Source organism: Xenopus laevis, chromosome 9_10S (assembly GCF_017654675.1).
Source record: "Xenopus laevis strain J_2021 chromosome 9_10S, Xenopus_laevis_v10.1, whole genome shotgun sequence".
Classification (NCBI taxonomy): domain Eukaryota; kingdom Metazoa; phylum Chordata; class Amphibia; order Anura; family Pipidae; genus Xenopus; species Xenopus laevis.
The window spans coordinates 44223923-44232000 of record NC_054388.1 but is presented as its reverse complement, the minus strand read 5'-3'; positions in this window follow the sequence as shown (position 1 = coordinate 44232000).

The window sequence follows — 8078 nt, the reverse complement described above, 5'->3', positions numbered from 1 at the left end:
AATTCTGCCTCTGAACATCCATTACTGCTGGTTCCTTCATTTAACCCTTAATGTGTCTATGACAGTGCACCATGATGGGACCAATGAGAGTGAGAGTATTTTCAGGGCGAGCACAACCTAATTGGGAATATCTGAGCCCATATTTCATCTAACTGATGTGATTGTTTCTTGTTTGTGTGTTTAGCTCACATTGAAAGCTGAATATATATATATTATGCATATGGCACCAACTGAAAACTGAAAAAATAGTGGGCATTGCTTAACAGTGCCAATATTGGAGCTCTTAGTCTGGAAAAGCTCAGCAGAGATTTGAAGGCTGAATAATAAAGAAAGAAAGAATAGAAACATAGGCTATAAAAATAATAACATCCTACTCTCACAAATTCTTTCCTTTTTTGTTTGCCACATGGTACCTTCAGTGTAGTACAGAACATGAATATACTGTATACTGTGTGTGTATATATATATATATATGTGGGGACACTTCACGTGTATTTCAAAATTTGCGATTTACGTGTTGACATGTCCGTGTGGTCTCATCTACGTGGGTGAGACCACCCAGATGGTCAAATCACGTATATCGCAACATCGGTCTAGCATTAATTTGGGCAATACCACATTACCTGTCTCAAAGCATTTTGTTGATTTGGGACACACGGCAGATCAGCTTAAATTTATGGTTTTGGAAGTAGTACCGCCCATGAAAAGAGGGGGGGATCGAGAATTGAAACTTAAAAGAAGAGAGGTATGGTGGATTAATATGCTCAAATCTTTATATCCTCGGGGTTTAAATCGTGATTATGACCTGTTTTTGTTTCTATAGATACATGTATATGATAATGCTCTGTACCTGTGTATATGCAAATTTTGAGGTCATTTCCTGTTTTTTTGCCTATATAATGTGATACCTGTGATAAGCTGAGAGAACTCTTTTTGGGCTTGACAAAGGGCACATATGTTGTCCGAAACGTTGCCTTGAGTGATGCTCTGATCTTTTAATACACTTTTTTGCAATTGACGAGTGCTGCTTCTTCTTTACATACTCTATTTGATGTGGGGATGTGACGGCGTCTCCTATTGGAGCGAGCACCGACCAACACAGCAAGTATACTTCTAAGAGTGCTGGGGCACCCATTGTGTCATTTTCTATATATATATATATATATATATATATATATATATATATATATATATATATATATATATATATATATATATATATATATATATATATATATATATATATATATATATATATATATATATATATATATAGCTCTGGCGATGTGTAAGTGGGACGATGTTCCGGGCAGACCTCACCTGGGTCCATCTCTGCAGCAAAGGTTAATGTGCTGCGGGTTAACTTCCTCCAGTCTTATCGGTGATTAGCAGCCCAGATGTATGGAGTGTGCCACCAGCTTGCGCCAGAGTGTGCCACCGGTATTGACCACCATCAGAGATGGGCCGACGCCGGGTTGATGGCCTTGATGAAATGGTTAATCCAGTGGAAAAATGGGGGATTGATATTTATTGTTTGATTCCGAATTGTTTCTCAATAAGCGACACATTTGTAACATTAATAACAATAAGTAGCATGCTTAGATGGATTGAGTAATATAAGGCTATATTGTGCCTTGTTTTTAACTAGGGGTTTGATAACTTGTTTTTAACTTGCTGTGTATTTTTGAACATATGTTATACCTTGCCGATATATGGTGAATGAATGTGTTAATTGTTTAATTGATTTTGTCTGCGACCATGATTATATGAGTTTTGTTATAGCTGATGTTTCCCGCCAGTGAGTGAATATAAGGCATGACTGTGAATCATTTGGCACTTTGAGAAAGGCCTTGGGTAGGCCGAAACGTCAGTCCTGTGTAACTAATAAATTATTTATTTTTCTCTATAAGACCTGTGAATGCGGATCTTTCTACAGTTGTTGGTAGATAAATAGATGCTGGTGCACACAGGGATTTTTTCTTCAGAGTCTGTTTTTATTTAATCGACGTTTCAATCCACCTTTGGGATCTATAATCAATCAGGTAGGTACCAGGCTGGGTAGATGGGGGACTGGGTTTGTGTTGCACCATGGGAGGAAGGTTGGACAGAAATTGCACATTTCTTATAGATGCTGAAGAGCCAATTTTCTGTCTAAATAAAGGGGAAACAATGATCCAAAACTTAAAACGGGCACACAAGTGAACTTGCTGCTTTAAACTCTGGGCATCTCCACTTACCTTATCTTTATTAATTCATGGCAGCACCTGCCCACTATCTTCCAGATGTCCCCTAGTCTGTGCCAAGTTCCTACAATGCCCGGCTGTCCTTTCTCTTGTGGCAAAGGTGGTCTCTGGTGGTTGGGAGTACAGAGCAGGTGCAGACGGCCCAGAGTGCTGGAAAGGGTAGATGTTAAGCTCAGCAGATGAAAGGTTATTACTCCTTCGCTGAGCCACCCGTGCCCTCCTGCATCTCCGATTTACAGCTTCTAAATTCTCCCATTGTGCCCATTGCAGAATTATTAGAGTGTGACGCTGGATAAAATTCAACACCTGAGTCTTGTGTATCAAAAACAGTCACATCTCTGCCTGGTAAAACAACTAGAGCAAACACACAGCTAAGTAATAAAAGGCTCCTGGAGATGGAACGGTTTCCCTACAGACCCATTATTGTACCAAAGGAAAAAATACAATTAATTTCATAAGGGAAAAGAATTCTTTTATGGGAAAGGCATGCTGTAAAGTGAGACCATGTTGCTGATACTGGCTTTGGCTTAATGTCACATGACTAAAGGGACTCGCTATTATGTGAAATTGTTAGTAGGTTTTGAAAAATAAAATATTTATTTTACATTTTAAAAAGTTGAACTAACCTTGATTAGGTAAGTAGGTGTCTTATACTCATTGTAAGCAGCAGCTAAAGGGGCCCTGACCCAACCTACCAGGAAGGTTTGAACTGAAATAGCCAGACCACACTGATGTATACTAACAGATGAGTGTCACAATCATGTTATAACAGTGCCCCACAACAGTCTTACACTGCAGTCCAATAAGTACCATGTGACTGAAACCAGTGATCCCAGAGCGCAGTTCAAAGACCACCTCAAAAATTATTTTCCACTTTAAAATGGGGTGATGGAACATAGAGACTCAAGGTAGAGGAAAGTGATCTGAAAATATAGAAATATAGACCAGCCTGTTGTACGGAGCTTTCCTTGCAACAGCCTGAGGTCAATCCTGTTCAATAACGATGCCATCACTTATAATGGTTGCAAAGTTAAAGAAAATGATAATGACAAATCCAGATGTGCAATTGGGGCTATAGGGCCAATTACAAGCCTCCTTAATATCCCCTCCCTTTTTTCTACCAATTTTGGCAACAAGAAAAATAACCCCCTGACACAAACCTCTTCCCTGAATTGGCTGCTGAGGGAAGACTGTAATTTAAGAGGTTTAGGCAATTACACCATTTTAATTAAATGTGTATATATGAGACCTGGGTGCGCACACTAAATTATTCCAATATCAGTTTATTATATTAAACAGCCATATCAAAGCCACAATGGCGCATGTTTGCTGATAAGGGATGGGTGGAATTGATCTCTGACCAAAGTTAAGCTATTTATTTAAGTGCAGACATTAATTTGTTGGAATTCATCGAAATGTTGCTTTAATTAATTTTAATTAGAAATGTCACATATACAATATTTATTTAAAGGGATACTGTCATGGGGAAAAAATTTTTTTTTCAAAATGACTCAGTTAATAGTGCTGCTCCAGCAGAATTCTGCACTGAAATCCATTTCTCAAAAGAGCAAACAGATTTTTTTATATTCAATTTTGAAATCTGACATGGGGCTAGACATTTTGTCAATTTCCCAGCTGCCCCAAGTCATGTGACTCTTTTGAGAAATGGATTTCAGTGCAGAATTCTGCTGGAGCAGCACTATTAACTGATTCATTTTGAAAATTTTCTTTTTCCCTTACAGTATCCCTTTAAAGGATATTTAGACATGTGAAGGCGTGACTTCAAGTGCTGCCCTATCAACACCAGGGGGCAGTACAGCATGGGTTAGTATAAACCCCATTACAACATGGCGCCTAGTTTCTCGTACGACCAGATAATTATGGCTCTTTACAAACTCCTAATTCCACTCTGAATTGAAATTCTCTCATGACTTTAAAAAATAACCCTATATTAAGGGTTTTACATCATTTGGATGGGGCCCAATATCTGTATTTTATGCTGATGGCCCAGTTGTACATATTAATTGCCTGAGAGCAATAAAGAATGGGGCATGTATCTCTCACTCGGGTCCTCTTCAATCAGGGGAAAATGCCATTATGAGATGGGCTGCCAGGCTGTGATGTTATATGTTGGGTTAAAGGAAAACTATACCCCCCAAACAATGTAGGTCTCTATTAAAAGATACTGAGTAAAACAGCTCATGTGTAAAACCCTGCTTCATGTAAATGAATCATTATCATAATAATATACTTTTTTAGTAGTATGTGTCATTGGGTAATCATAAATAGAAAATTGCCATTTTAAAAAATAAGGGCCGCCCCCTGAGATCGTAAGATTCACTGTGCACACATACAAACCACATGTAAGGTCACATGAGCCAATTAACAGACAGAGTTCTGCCTTTTGCTTCCTCACTTCTTCCTGTTACAGTTAGAGTTGTAGTATTTCTGGTCAGGTGATCTCTGAGGCAGCACAGATAGAGTCACGAAATGGTGGTTCAAGGCAAGAGATGTAAAAGGGCAATACTTATGTAAATATATATTCCAGTTTGGTAAGATTCTTTAATATGTCATTCAATTTGATATTAACTATCTGTTGCATAAGTATTCATTTTGGGGGTATAGTTTTCCTTTAAAGAGATGAAAAGAAATTCAATCACTGACCCATTATGAGAATATTTTATTTGCTGCACCTGCACTCCTGAATGTAAAGACGTAGGGGGTCTCAAGATGGCACCACAGCAAAGTCTCTATAGATGGAAGGGTTATCCTTGGTCCTTAATTTATGCATCTCAGCTAAATGATGTCTTGTAGGAGCTTTAAAGAAGAACTAAACTTCAACTAAAGAAGTAGGCTAGAAATGTACATTATGTTTTGGGCTTCTGTACCAGCCCAAGGAAACCACAGCCCTTTAGCAGTAAAGATCTGTGTCTCCAAAGATGCCCAAGTAGCTCCCCATCTTCTTTTCTTCTGATTCACTGCACATGCTCTGTGCTGCTGTCACTGAGCTTTTAGGGACCCACTCACAATATACAGTACACATAGAATAGAAATCTCACTATATACGACTTAATAGTAATTAATACAGATAACTAATACATGAGTGCAACTAGCATCAGCTCTGTAGCCACTTTCATTTTCTGCTTGATAATTTGCATCAACCCCTAAGCTTAGCTTCTCAACAGCTGCTCAGAGCCCACTGAGCCAAGATGGTGACCCCCTGTGACAAGTTTGAAGTACTGGATCAGTGCTGCTATTGAGAAGCTGAAACTTTAGGCTGGTGCAATAAGTTCAGTATATAAAATATGGCCATATTTATTTTTAGGGTTTGGTTCTCCTTTAATTATATTATTCAGAGAGGTCTCAATGGGTTCTCCTCAAGGGGGCACAGGCTATAAGTCCCATGTCCCATGTACTACCCATGTCTGTCCCAATTTTAGAAAATTGCTTGCAAAAACTCATCCACCCTGTTATGGCCAAACAGTAATGTAACTAGGGGGCGTGGGGCCTGGGTGCAGGCCATGCGTCAGGGCCCCCCAACCCCCTCCGGAGATTTTTTACTGCGGATTTGCGTCCGTGTGAGCAGCGGGCCTGTGGGGGTGCGGGCCCTGGTGCGATCCCTTGCAGTGGTTCCGCCACTGTGGCCAAACACTCCCCCCATCTGCTCAAACCACACCTACTCATCGTCTGATTCTGACCCTAACCATAACAATGTGTGCCATGCTGAATTTTGAAATTCCAACCTGCAGTTACTAAAATACAACTACCAGCACCCCCTGTAGTTGAAGTTTAACAACAGCCATAAAACATCAATGTTCCCATATGCCCCAGGCTGTGTGGACATATATACTTCCTTCCGGATAGGGAGGGGGGATCACTTGAATCATACATAAATAGTGGGGCCATCCAACCTCTCTTAACCTTCTACTCACCTGCGTACAAGTATTTCACATGCAACACTCAATAGGCCAGGTGAGTTTTGCAAGGTCATGAGTGCAGGTTCTGAGTGCTGCTATATATTTTTCTCTATGCACTTTAAATGTATCGATGATATGATTTTATCAGCCACCATTTTTTTGTGCATGGCTTTAGGGGCAACAACTCCCTTCAACCTCATCTAGCAGAGATAACTACAGCAGAGAGGCTGTGTTAGGGGGACTGCTGGGGTATAATTTGCACAGGATAGCCTCAGGGCACCCAGGGTCAGAGTTGTGTCAGTTCAAACACAGATAATTAAGGATAATGAAAGGGTTGCACTTTGGAGCCAGTCGTTAAATAAGCATAACAACCAAAACAATCAGCAACGTAAACATCCAGATATACATGTTGGAAGCTCGTATTTGTTCCTGTCACTCTCAGGATTATCGCTCAGGCTTAGTGTTAGCGAAACACATTGGAGTCCATGGGCGTCAAAAAATTTTGACGCAAGCGGCAATTTTTATGCGCGTGACTATTTGCTCCAATGTATTAAAGTCAATAAATTTCAGAATAATTTTGATGCTCCATTTTTTTTAACGTGTGCAAATAGTTTTTTTGCACAGCGGACTTCTTTGCCATGAAAATGCAGAAATTAGACGCAGATTCATGTCTCGTGGATTTATTCGCCCATCACTACTCAGGCTTAATCCACTACCCTCCGGTGCCACTTCCATGTTCAACATGTTCTGCTATTCCCATGTAAAGAAGAGCAAGCGTGGTACAGTCAATTGTCTGCTGCAGATCATTATGATGTGGGGGAATGCTGTAACCTCATCTGAGCAATCATGGCAGATTCCATAGATATGAATAAAACAAATATACAGATGAATGTCTCCATGTTTTGATCAACCTGTGCCAATAGCTTGTACTAAATATTTATAGGGAAATAAAACCCATGCAGATAATCAGGCATTTTGCTGGCTAAGTTACACACATGGAACCCATGCCTGGAAGTGGTTACTGAATAATATTCTCCAGCTGCCACAGACATACTAAACTCATTTTCAATATTTACTTTCACGTATACATATATATCTTAAAACATCAATGTTTTGCATGAATGGAAGAAAAAAATGTAAGTCAGGATATGTGGCCCTTATGCAAAGGAGAACTTGGTTTCCCATGCAAATGAGGGCTCCAGTATTTCCATAGACAAGCTGAAGCTTTAGGTGACAGTTCTCCATCCCATCGCTAGGAGCCCCAGTGAGTGCAACATCTGAACAACCTGTTTCTGCTTTATAATGGATTGCTTTATTGATCAGGGCATGTGTGTTTGCCTTATACCTCTCCTCCTATCCACTCCCCCAGCCCAGAGAGACAGATCTCAGCTAAAGATAGGGGTGTGTGCAGAGGTGAAATGACACACAGTTATACAGGCTCATAGAGAGATGGATAGAGGGGGTGAAAAATAAAAGGGAGATGTATAGGTATAGAGAAAAGGAGAGCCCAACATAGACTAGAAATAGGTAGAGAAACACAGAGTAAGAGATTCTGGAAAAGAGATAGAGAAAGTGAGTGAGTGAAGAGATTAGAGGGGAGGGAAAGAAAGAGAGAGCTATACATAGATAATAAAATAGATAGATAGATAGATAGATAATAGATAGATGATAGATAGATAGATAGATAGATAGATAGATAGATAGATAGATAGATAGATAGATAGATAGATAGACGATAGACAGACAGACGGACGGGCGGACGGACGGACGGACAGACAGACAGACAGACAAATAGATAGATAATAGGGGTTAGCAGACAAATAAACAGAAAGCATGGAAAAAAGAAAAACAGTACTTAGATTGCAATTTGCTTGGACCATGAAAGCCCTTCCTCTTGCCTCCCTAGGTGCACATTACT